Source organism: Lithobates pipiens, unplaced genomic scaffold (genome assembly GCF_037356315.1).
Source record: "Lithobates pipiens isolate NorthernLeopardFrog02 unplaced genomic scaffold, aLitPip1_a1.2 Scaffold_28, whole genome shotgun sequence".
Lineage (NCBI taxonomy): Eukaryota > Metazoa > Chordata > Amphibia > Anura > Ranidae > Lithobates > Lithobates pipiens.
In genome coordinates this window covers 13,889,738-13,902,094 of record NW_027507789.1, presented here as the reverse complement: position 1 = coordinate 13,902,094, position 12,357 = coordinate 13,889,738, and the positions used below count along the sequence as shown (strand labels likewise).

At 49.3% G+C, this 12,357-nt stretch overlaps 1 protein-coding gene across 1 annotated transcript in view; it reads right to left on the bottom strand.

The window, feature by feature from the left end:
* Positions 1-12,357, bottom strand: part of KIF19 (kinesin family member 19) — a 96,808-nt gene that overhangs the window by 76,086 nt on the left and 8,365 nt on the right. The window lies entirely within an intron of this gene.

Here is a 12,357-nt window from a genome sequence, read left to right as displayed (position 1 = left end):
TTACAGTCTGCTGTTCTGTAAGGACCGCTATCGGTCCACAATACATAGGGTTGCCGTGCACTACTGCTGACCGCTGCCCTATACTGCAGCAGTCCTTCATTGGTATAGGGACTGACGTACAGTCTGCTAATCACTAACACACAACCTGCTTGGTCCACAAAAGTTCTTATAAGGACTGGTAACTTGGTATAGGGTGCTACGGTACATAGGCCTGAGTGCGTTACAGTCTGCTGTTCTGTAAGGACCGCTATCGGTCCACAATACATAGGGTTGACGTGCACCACTGCTGACCGCTGCCCTATACTGCAGCAGTCCTTCAGCGGTATAGGGACTGACGTACAGTCTGCTAAACACTAATACACAACCTGCTTGGTCCACAAAAGTTCTTATAAGGACTGGTAACTTGGTATAGGGTGCTACGGTACATAGGCTTGAGTGCGGTACAGTCTGCTGTTCTGTAAGGACCGCTATCGGTCCACAATACATAGGGTTGCCGTGCACTACTGCTGACCGCTGCCCTATACTGCAGCAGTCCTTCATTGGTATAGGGACTGACGTACAGTCTGCTAATCACTAACACACAACCTGCTTGTTCCACAAAAGTTCTTATAAGGACTGGTAACTTGGTATAGGGTGCTACGGTACATAGGCTTGAGTGCGGTACAGTCTGCTGTTCTGTAAGGACCGCTATCGGTCCACAATAGATAGGGTTGACGTGCACCACTGCTGACCGCTGCCCTATACTGCAGCAGTCCTTCAGCGGTATAGGGACTGACGTACAGTCTGCTAAACACTAATACACAACCTGCTTGGTCCACAAAAGTTCTTATAAGGACTGGTAACTTGGTATAGGGTGCTACGGTACATAGGCTTGAGTGCGGTACAGTCTGCTGTTCTGTAAGGACCGCTATCGGTCCACAATAGATAGGGTTGACGTGCACCACTGCTGACCGCTGCCCTATACTGCAGCAGTCCTTCAGCGGTATAGGGACTGACGTACAGTCTGCTAAACACTAATACACAACCTGCTTGGTCCACAAAAGTTCTTATAAGGACTGGTAACTTGGTATAGGGTGCTACGGTACATAGGCTTGAGTGCGGTACAGTCTGCTGTTCTGTAAGGACCGCTATCGGTCCACAATAGATAGGGTTGACGTGCACCACTGCTGACCGCTCACCTATACTGCAGCAGTCCTTCAGCGGTATAGGGACTAAGAGTTTTGTCACAGGGTCATTTAAAAAATGACATGCAGAGGAAGAGGCAGGCCCTTCCGCAGGGGTGGTAGGGGTAGGGCAGGAGCAACAGGCTTGAGCCAAAGTGGGAAGTTGCAGAAGGTGCGTTCAATTACTTTAAAGGATGCACCAGACTTGGTTGAGTGGCTCGCTCAGCCTTACTCTTCTGCACCCTCCTCATCCTCTCGATCTGCACCCTCTTCTTCACTCTCTGCTATGTGCACCCCCAAAGACACTACCACCAACAACACGACCACCACCACCACCACCACATACCTTCCGCTTGAGTCACTGGAATTATTTTCCGATCCATATCAAGAGGACATTTCTGATGCGCAGCCACTCTTGGTATTGGATCAGGAAGAGGAGGTAGCAACAAGCGCTACTCAGCAGTCTGACGCCAGTACCCAGATCAGCCCAAGGAGGAGGTTGGTCCCCGGTGTTGCTGCCTACTCTACTTATAGCGGTGGGGAAGGTGACGTTGATGATGACGTGTCTAGTGATGTCACGTGGGTGCCCACAAGAGAGGAAGAGGAGGGGAGTTCAGAGGGAGATATGGACCAGCAGATAGGGAGGAGAAGCAGCAATGACTTACATTGCACAGCAGGGACAAAGCAGACTGCAAATGTATCAGGAGCGAGTCATCGACCATGTACGGTCACATCTGGCGCTCCCAGGACACCGGCACATGGCTCCGCAGTGTGGGCTTTTTTTAACGTGTCCGCTGCTGACAATAGCGTTGCCATCTGCAATCTTTGCAGTCAACGCGTTAGTCGCGGTAAGCCCAATACTCACCTAGGGACGACCGCCTTAAGAAGGCACATGAGCAGCCATCACCGAGCCCAGTGGGAGCAACGGAACACACAAAGCCACACTGCAGGCTCTCACCGTCCAGCCTCGTCTTCTACTTCTCCTTCTCCTCTCTCCTCACAATTGTCCTCCACTCCACCTTCCATCACGCCAAGCTCACATTTTTCTGCAAAAAGGCAGGCTTCCGTGGGCCTAATGTTTGAGCGTAAAAAAATGATGACGCCGGATAACCCTCTTGCCCAACGGTTGGCGGCTGGCTTGTCAGAACTCATAGCCCGCCAACTACTGCCATATAAACTGGTGGACTCGGAGGCCTTTCGCAAATTTGTGGCCATTGGAACACCACAATGGAAGGTCCCAGGAAGGAAGTATTTCTCAGAGAAGGGCATCCCAGAGCTATATGGCCATGTTCAGCGGCAAGTGAATGTATCTCTGGCACACAGTGTCGGTGCCAAGATACATCTGACCACAGACACGTGGTCTAGCAAACACGGGCAGGGAAGGTATATCAGTTTTACTGCCCACTGGGTGAACCTTCTGACGGCCGTCAAGCATGTAACCCGTGGCACCCGTGTAGATTTGGTTTTACCGCCACGGATTGCATGCAGGCCTGACTCTTCTTCTCCTCCTCCTACTCCATCCTCCTCCCTCTCCTCCTCAGCTGCCTCCTCCTTTTCCGCTGCTAGCGTCTCTTCCACTGCACCGCCCAAGCTCCCCAGAACCTATTCCACATGCCAGGTGAGACGTTGCCATGCCGTGCTGCGTCTGTTGTGCCTGGAAGCAAAGAGCCACACTGGCCCGGCACTCCTTTCAGCTTTGCGTTCACAGGCAGATGAGTGGCTAACACCGCTCAATTTGACAGTTGGTAAAGTGGTGTGTGACAACGGTGCCAATCTGCTTAGCGCATTGAAACAGGGCAAAATCACGCACGTGCCGTGCATGGCACACGTCTTAAACTTGGTCGTGCAGCGATTCCTTGTCAAATACCCTGGGGTCCAGGACATCTTGCGGCAGGCAAGGAAAATCTCGGCCCATTTCAGAAGATCTTACACGGCCATGGCTCGCCTTGCTGACATTCAGCGGCGACACCATCTGCCGGTCAGACGTCTTATTTGCGATTGCCCGACGCGATGGAACTCAACCTTCTATATGCTTGATAGGCTGCTCCAGCAGAAACGTGCAGTTAACGTCTACCTGTATGAACTCTGCGAAAGAAACGGTTCTGGGGAGCTGGGTTTTTTTTCACCGCGCCAGTGGCTGCTCATGCGCGACACATGCAGACTTCTGCGGCCATTTGAGGAGATCACCAAACTGGTCAGTCGCAGCCATGGCGCCATCAGTGACATGGTACCTTATGCCTTCTTTCTGGAGCGTGCATTGCGTCGTGTCATTGATCAGGCTGTGGAGGAGCAGGAGCGGGAAGATGAGGAAGTCGCAATGCTGGATGAATTCCCAGGGGGGGCTACTCTATCTGAGACAAGTCAACAACAGGAGTCTGATGAGGAGTCAGAGGAGGATGGTGCCGGGGCGGATGAGCAGGAGCAAGAAGAGCATGCTTTAAACCTTTCTGGGATCCCTGTTGTGCGAGGATGGGGAGAGGAGAATGAAGAGGACGACATTATCCTGGATGATGAGCAGGAGCCAGGCCACCACACCGCTTCCACTTTAGTGCAAATGGGGGCCTTCATGCTCCAGTGTTTTAATAGGGACCCCCGTATAAAAAGCATGAGGGTCAAGGACCAGTACTGGGTGGCAACGTACTTAGACCCCCGGTACAAACACAAAATGGCGGAAATGTTACCGCCGTCGCAGAGGGCTGTCAGAATGCAGCACTTCCAGGCCTTGCTTCGAGAAATGCTGCATTCTGCTTTTGCGTGCGCTGGCAGAGGAGCAATTCCCACTCCCAGAGAAGGATTTGCGGGTACCAATCCAACAGCGCCTGCAAGAAGAGGCCGGTTTGAAGATGTGTTGGTGACTTCGGATATGAGGTCATTCTTTCAGCCGACCCATCGACAGGTGTCATCCGGATCCAGCATCAGGGAACGCCTAGACCGTCAGGTGTCCGACTACATTGGGTTAACGGCCGATGTGGACGCTCTGAGGAGTGATGAACCCCTAGACTACTGGGTGGGCAGGCTTGACCTCTGGCCAGAGCTTGCCCAATTTGCAATCGAACTGTTGGCTTGCCCCTCATCCAGTGTCCTGTCCGAAAGGACGTTCAGCGCAGCAGGGGGGATTGTGACCGATAAGCGTACTCGCCTAGCTCACCACAGTGTTAACTACCTCACATTTCTAAAAATGAATGAGGCATGGATCTCGGAGGAATTCAACACATGTGATCAGTAGACCATGTATATGTCTATAAACAATTTTTGGAATCAAGCACACAGACCTTCTTAATTCATTTGGCTCACTTCCCTGACCCAAAAAAGCACACCGTACTATATGCCCCTACCCTCCTCTTTGAAGAGGTTGAGCGGTGTCATATTTCTACTGGGGCTGCTTATTATGAGGGGTTCCCACCATCCCTGTGCTGTGCTGACTTCCTCCTGGGTGTTCTTATTATGAGGGGCTCCCACCATCCCTGTGCTGTGCTGACTTCCTCCTGGGGGTTCTTATTATGAGGGGATCACACCATCCCTGTGCTGTGCTGACTTCCTCCTGGGGCTGCTTACGGTGCTGCTGTCAGCGCTGTATGTCACGGAGCTGCTGTCAGCGCTGTATGTCACGGAGCTGCTGTCAGCGCTGTATGTCACGGAGCTGCTGTCAGCGCTGTATGTCACGGAGCTGCTGTCAGCGCTGTATGTCACGGAGCTGCTGTCAGCGCTGTATGTCACGGAGCTGCTGTCAGCGCTGTATGTCACGGAGCTGCTGTCAGCGCTGTATGTCACGGAGCTGCTGTCAGCGCTGTATGTCACGGAGCTGCTGTCAGCGCTGTATGTCACGGAGCTGCTGTCAGCGCTGTATGTCACGGAGCTGCTGTCAGCGCTGTATGTCACGGAGCTGCTGTCAGCGCTGTATGTCACGGAGCTGCTGTCAGCGCTGTATGTCACGGAGCTGCTGTCAGCGCTGTATGTCACGGTGCTGCTGTCAGCGCTGTATGTCACGGAGCTGCTGTCAGCGCTGTATGTCACGGAGCTGCTGTCAGCGCTGTATGTCACGGTGCTGCTGTCAGCGCTGTATGTCACGGAGCTGCTGTCAGCGCTGTATGTCACGGAGCTGCTGTCAGCGCTGTATGTCACGGAGCTGCTGTCAGCGCTGTATGTCACGGAGCTGCTGTCAGCGCTGTATGTCACGGAGCTGCTGTCAGCGCTGTATGTCACGGAGCTGCTGTCAGCGCTGTATGTCACGGAGCTGCTGTCAGCGCTGTATGTCACGGTGCTGCTGTCAGCGCTGTATGTCACGGAGCTGCTGTCAGCGCTGTATGTCACGGAGCTGCTGTCAGTGCTGTATGTCACGGAGCTGCTGTCAGCGCTGTATGTCACGGAGCTGCTGTCAGCGCTGTATGTCACGGTGCTGCTGTCAGCGCTGTATGTCACGGAGCTGCTGTCAGCGCTGTATGTCACGGAGCTGCTGTCAGTGCTGTATGTCACGGAGCTGCTGTCAGCGCTGTATGTCACGGAGCTGCTGTCAGCGCTGTATGTCACGGAGCTGCTGTCAGCGCTGTATGTCACGGTGCTGCTGTCAGCGCTGTATGTCACGGAGCTGCTGTCAGCGCTGTATGTCACGGAGCTGCTGTCAGCGCTGTATGTCACGGAGATGCTGTCAGCGCTGTATGTCACGGAGCTGCTGTCAGCGCTGTATGTCACGGAGCTGCTGTCAGCGCTGTATGTCACGGTGCTGATGTCAGTGCTCTGTATTACGGTGCTGCTGTCAGTGCTCTGTATCTCCTGCACCCTCTTGTTTGCCTACCCTGGTCCCTGACCTTCCCTCTCCTCCATTGCCTTCATTAGCTCCATAGTCCTGAATTGTCAGAACAATTTCCCAAATAAAAAAAAAATGCTTGTAGTTATCGATCCCAAATTCACCTCATACATGTATTATGCTATTGTCCAGGTGGTGGGACTACGTGCTACCCCCTAATAATTACCCCGTGGCCGCAAATTCGACCTAAAGGTTTGCGAAATTCGCCTCCCATTGAAGTCAATGGAGCCCGCGGCGAACGGTCGTTTTCGCGAACGTTTGTGTCCGTTCGCGTTTCGCGTTCGCGAAACGTCCCGTCGGAAGTTCGTCCATCACTAGTCTGCACTAAGATACAAGTCAGATTTTGGGCATCCCCTGCAACATAAATGTCATTTTTGGTCAGATACTCCCAAAGGGAAATCACATATAAAGGGATGCAGACTATGCCACCCTCCTCATTAGAGCCCTGCAGGTGCAGCAGCTGATCGATAATTAAAAAAAGTTACTCCCATTCACATTCACTCCCATACACAGAGAAACAAACAGCTATTTCTTCAGAATGACAAAAGGCAGGAATCTGCTACAAAGTTTGTTACAATGTACAGAGATCACCAGAGGGGGAAGGGTTTTTTCTCAACAAAAATTGAGTTATTGTAGTTTTTTTTTTTTTTTTAAACAAGTATGTGACTTCAGACTGCGATCACTTGCATGCTTTGAAGGGTTAAAGTGACACCTGTTGCAGGTATCAGCGTGCAATGCACACCTCCCGTCTCAGTGTCTTATTAGGCCCCTGGCACTTTCCTCCCCTCCCCACACCGTTGGCTCCCTTCTGTCCAGGCTGTTGCTGTGGCAACGTTGTCCTTGCCAAAAAGTGGGTAGCTGATGCATCTTAAAAGCTTGTTATCCGCCAGCGCCATCTGTGCCGACTTCTCCCCGGATCGCGCTGTCTTCTTCTGTAACCTGTAGATGGGCCTCCTTCAATTTCCTTCAGTTAAAGGGAAACCAGCAAATATTGTAGAAGCACTGGTTTTAAGCAATTTGTACTATAAAGTTGACTTGAAGGAATTTTTTTGTCTCAGTTTTCACATTTTTATGCCCTTGGGTGAAGATTAATGGGTGAATGATGCAGATTTACAGGCGCTCCCTCTAGTGGATGATCCGTGTATCAGGCAGTTCAATCACCATCCTTAGTGCAAGTAACTAACAGCAGTGTTAAAACGTATCTAAAAAGGCATTTGTGTTAGGATTGTTCTAGTACCTCCAGGACTTCCAGAGCCCCTAATAGTACTTTCAATGCCCACCAGCGCTTCCAGAGCTTTTTCAAATGGCGTTAAGTGTGTCCCCTGACCCAGAGAGGTATTTATAGGCATCAGCCCTTGAAGTGGCCGGGTGATGCATACTCTTGCCAGCTATCCTGCTTTGAGCAAAAGATCTATACCATATCGCTGCTAGCCTGCTTCGTTGCAGATCTGAATTGACCTGACTAATCCCTTGCCTGCTACTTGCCCACAACCTTTGCTTGAACCTGACCACTCTTCTGCTGTCTTGCCTGTCGCTGACCCAGATTGTCTTGACCACTCTTCTGCTGTCTTCCCTGACCTAGATTGTCCTGGTCACTCTTCTGCTATCTTGCTCATTACTGGCACAGATTAACCTGGCCACTCTTCTGCTGCCTTGTCCATACCTTACTTACTGTAGAATGTTCTTACCACTCTTCTGCTGTCTTGTCTGTTGCTGACCTAGATTTTTCTGACCATTCTTCTGCTGTCTTGCCTGCTGCCAATACAGACTGTTATGACTACTCCTTTGCCTGTTGTCCACCTATGACCGCCGATTGAACTGCTGACCACTCTTCTCGCTCTGCTGTCTTGCCCATTGCTGACCCAGATTGTCCTAGCCACTCTTCTGCTGCCTTGCCCGTAGCTGAACCAGATTGTCCTGGGCACTCTTCTGCTATCTTGCTCAATGCTGACCCAGATTATTCTGACCACTCTTCTGCTGCCTTGCCCGTAGCTGAAACAGATTGTCCTGGGCACTCTTCTGCTATCTTGCTCATTGCTGACCCAGATTACCCTGGCCACTCTTCTGCTGCCTTTCCCATACCTTACTTACTGTAGATTGTTCTTACCACTCTTCTGCTGTCTTGTCTGTTGCTGACCTAGATTTTTCTGACCACTCTTCTGCTGTCTTGTCTGTTGCTGACCTAGATTTTTCTGACCACTCTTCTGCTGTCTTGTCTGTTGCTGACCTAGATTTTTCTGACCACTCTTCTGCTGTCTTGCCTGCAGTTGACCCAGATTGTTTTGACCATTCTTCTGCTGTCTTGCCTGCTGCCAATACAGACTGTTATGACTACTCCTTTGCCTGTTGTCTACCTATGACCTCTGATTGAACTGCTGACCACTCTTCTCCCCCTGCTGTCTTGCAGTGTTGCTGCCCCAGATTGTTCTTGTCCCTCTTCTGCTGCCTTGCTCATACCTTACTTACTGTAGATTGTTCTGACCACTCTTCTGCTGTCATGTCTGCTGCTGACCCAAATTGTCCTGATTACTCTTCTGCTGTCATGTCCCTTGCTGACCCAGATTGTCCTGGAAACTCTTCTGCTGTCTTGCTCATTGCTGACCCAGATTATCCTGGCCACTATTCTGCTGCCTTGCCCATACCTTACTTACTGTAGATTATTCTTACCACTCTTCTGCTGTCTTGTCTGTTGCTGACCCAGATTTTTCTGACCACTCTTCTGCTGTTTTGCCTGCTGCCCATACAGACTGTTATGACTACTCCTTTGCCTGTTGTCTACCTATGACCTCTGATTGAACTTCTTACCACTCTTCTCACTCTGCTGTCTTGCAGTGTTGCTGCCCCAGATTGTCCTAGCAGCTCTTCTGCTGCCTTGCTCGTACCTTACTTACTGTAGATTGCTCTGACCACTCTTCTGCTGTCATGTCTGCTGCTGACCCAAATTGTCCTGATTACTCTTCTGCTGTCATGTCCCTTGCTGACCCAGATTGTCCTGGCCACTCTTCTGTTATCTTGCTCATTGCTGACCCAGATTATCCTGGCCACTCTTCTGCTGCCTTGTCCATACCTTACTTACTGTAGATTGTTCTTACCACTCTTCTGCTGTCTTGTCTGTTGCTGACCTAGATTTTTCTGACCACTCTTCTGCTGTTTTGCCTGCTGCCCATACAGACTGTTATGACTACTCCTTTGCCTGTTGTCTACCTATGACCTCTGATTGAACTTCTTACCACTCTTCTCACTCTGCTGTCTTGCAGTGTTGCTGCCCCAGATTGTCCTTGTCACTCTTCTGCTGCCTTGCTCTTTGCTGACCCAGATTGTCCTAGCCGCTCTTCTGCTGCCTTGCTCATACCTTACTTACTGTAGATTGCTCTGACCAATCTTCTGCTGTCTTGTCTGCTGCTGACCCAGATTGTTCTGACCAATCTTCTGCTGTCTTGTCTGTTATTGACCCAGATTGTTCTGACCAATCTTCTGCTGTCTTGCCTGCTGCCAATACAGACTGTTATGACTACTCCTTTGCCTTAGACTGAGTATAGCCTCGAATACAAAATATACGTAATACATATAACAGTACCATCATCCCAATTGATAATTGTCAAGAATTGGGAATTCTAAGAATATTGGGGCAGTTGCTGAGGCTGCTCCCTTGATATCCACACCCAAAAATGTTTGTTGAGGGGACTATTGCGGTACTAAATAAATCATAAAAGACTTTGTTATAAAAAAATTACAAGTAATTTAATAAGGACAAAAAAATGAAATCCATCAAAACTTTCATATTGCTAAAATCATATACACCACAATTGCTCCTTTGCCTGTTGTCTACCTCTGACCTCCGGTTGAACCTGACTAGTGACCACTCTTCTTGCTCTGCTCTCTCGCAGTGTTGCTGCCCCAGATTGTCCCGTCCACTCTTCTGCTGCTTTGCCCATACCTTACTTACTGTAGATTGTTCTGATCACTCTTCTGCTGGGTCCCGTTGCTGACCCAGATTATATACTGACCACTATTTTGCTCATTGCTGACCTGGATTGTGTCCTAACCACCCTGTCTTGCCCGTTGCTGACCCAGGTGCTATGACGTCATTCCCCTGTCTGATCTTGGACTCGGTTGAAGCTGCAGCTTAAGCAGGCGGGGGAGGCAGTGAGGAAGCCCGGCAAGGAAGGTATACATGAAGGATGAGCTATGTGCAGACTGTTGCTTACCCCTAAATGTCTCTTTAAATAAAAAGTAGAATCATATAAAAATTCTATAAATAATAAAAACGATAAAAAAATTGTTTAAAAATCAACCAAAAACCAGTAGAATTTCTATTTAATGATTTGTCTTTATACATCCCAAATTTTATATGGCTTTTACCACCGCCACTTGGCATTGAGTGTCGCTACAGACAAACCAACATAATATATAAGGTTTTATAAGTTGTCCAATCTCTGCTTCCCCCCCCGCAATCTCCCCGTCGGCGGTGTCCGCGTCTCCATGGATACGACGCCGTGTCCCCATCTCAACTTTGGTATTCTGTGACAGATCAGGGAACCCTGCTGGAAATACCATCTCGGAATATATATAGAATTGATCCATTCTAAATATACTATAAGTGTAGGAGATCGCTTCATCAGTCAGCTGGAAACAAAGGTATTACATCCAATAAGAGGGACGAGCCGAAGAGCATTAATGTGAACTCTGTGACCTGGTACTTTCCTGGCGCGGGCATGGAGGGTTAAGCCTCGTGTTGTGCCGTAACAGTTGAAAAGGTCACACAGGAGATACAACAAGGCCTGAACCAAAAGAAGATAATCTTCTATACATAACACGGTACATATAATTCATCTCCATAGCAATCACTCATAACTTTTGTCTTTCTAGCCGAACAGCTAAATGCAAAAGGTGAAACATAGAAAGGAACCTTGTACAGTGAGGCTATTACTCTGGTGACCCCCCATTGTTCTATATGATGAGTCTACAGTTCTACATCATCCTTGGCCTTCTTCGGCTTGCTTTCTGAGCCTCAGGTTGCTAGTGAACCTTACCTAGTGCTCTCTCCCTCCTATAGCTTGCAAAGTAGCCCCTCTCACCGCAAGCCTGATATCAGCCTTCAGTGGGTGTCAATAGAAAGACCGATGAATAAGACTGGTCGCATAGCTCCCAAATTGTCCTCATTTGGCCAGATTGGGAACCAAATCCCTTTGTCCATCCCTACCCCTCAATTGACTCTCATTCTGGTCTGATGTATAGACCTCTATTCAGGGCTGCTGTTAGAAATAATGGGGATCCTAGGGCAGGGGTGGACTGACAATTCATGGGGGCCCCCGGGCAATAGGAGATTATGGGGCCACATAGTATACACACACACACAGTATACACATACATGTACACACAGTATACACAGACATGTTTCTATTGGCTGAGAAAGTACTGGAGAGGTGGGGCAGCTATAATCTCAGGATTTTTAGACCAAAAGGATTTCAGAGACAGATGTAAAAAAAAAAACACAGATTTTTACATAGTGTCCTTGGTCTTATTGAGGCTGGCAACCCTGATGGGGCCCCCTTGTGGCTCGGGGCCCTCTGGCAGTGCCCGAGTGGCCTAATGGTCAGTCCGCCCCTGTCCTAGGGTGTATACACTCCATGTTAATTTACGGAAAGATCCATGGGAAACACTCTGACATAAACCTATCGCGGATGTTACCTGTTGGGAACGCACCCTAATTACTCACATTTTTATTGGGATGGGGCAAACCATAGCGCGATCATGGAAAACACCACTTCTTCGTTTTGAAGAGGTTAAAAAGGAAGATCGTAGTTTTTGGGGTCCACTAGTGGGTGCGTTCCAAGAGCCAGCAGATCCCAGTAATCAGCCTCCACCTGATGCTGGCTGCTGACAGGATATTTAGGTCCGCCCCTACGAGTGCCTCTCGCTCCAGTGTTTTGTCAGGAACCAGCAGCAGGGATGGCTAGATCTGCAGTTTGTCAGGACCTGGATCACCTGCCTCCCAGCAGCCAGCAGATCCCAGTAATCAGTCTCCTCCTTGCTGCTGGGAGGGTATTTAATTCCTCCTCTACATTTCCTTTCAGCTTCAATGTTTTTCCCTGCTAGCCAGATACTTCTTGCCATTTAATCCTGAACCTGAGCACAGAGGGGGAGGAGTTTAACTTGAGCTACTGAGCTCTGTAAAAAACAACAACAAAAACACAAACAAACAGCTCTTTACAGTGCAGTAGATAATGATATCCTGGAAATCACAATGAAAGTAAGCTAAGACCTGCATATGAAATACTAAATATTGCCTTATAACATTTGATTTTAATGGATAACACAAGAAACAATATTTTACACTGTTATTAATTTGGCCCTACTATACATCCCCTTTAATTTCTGCCCTTCTGT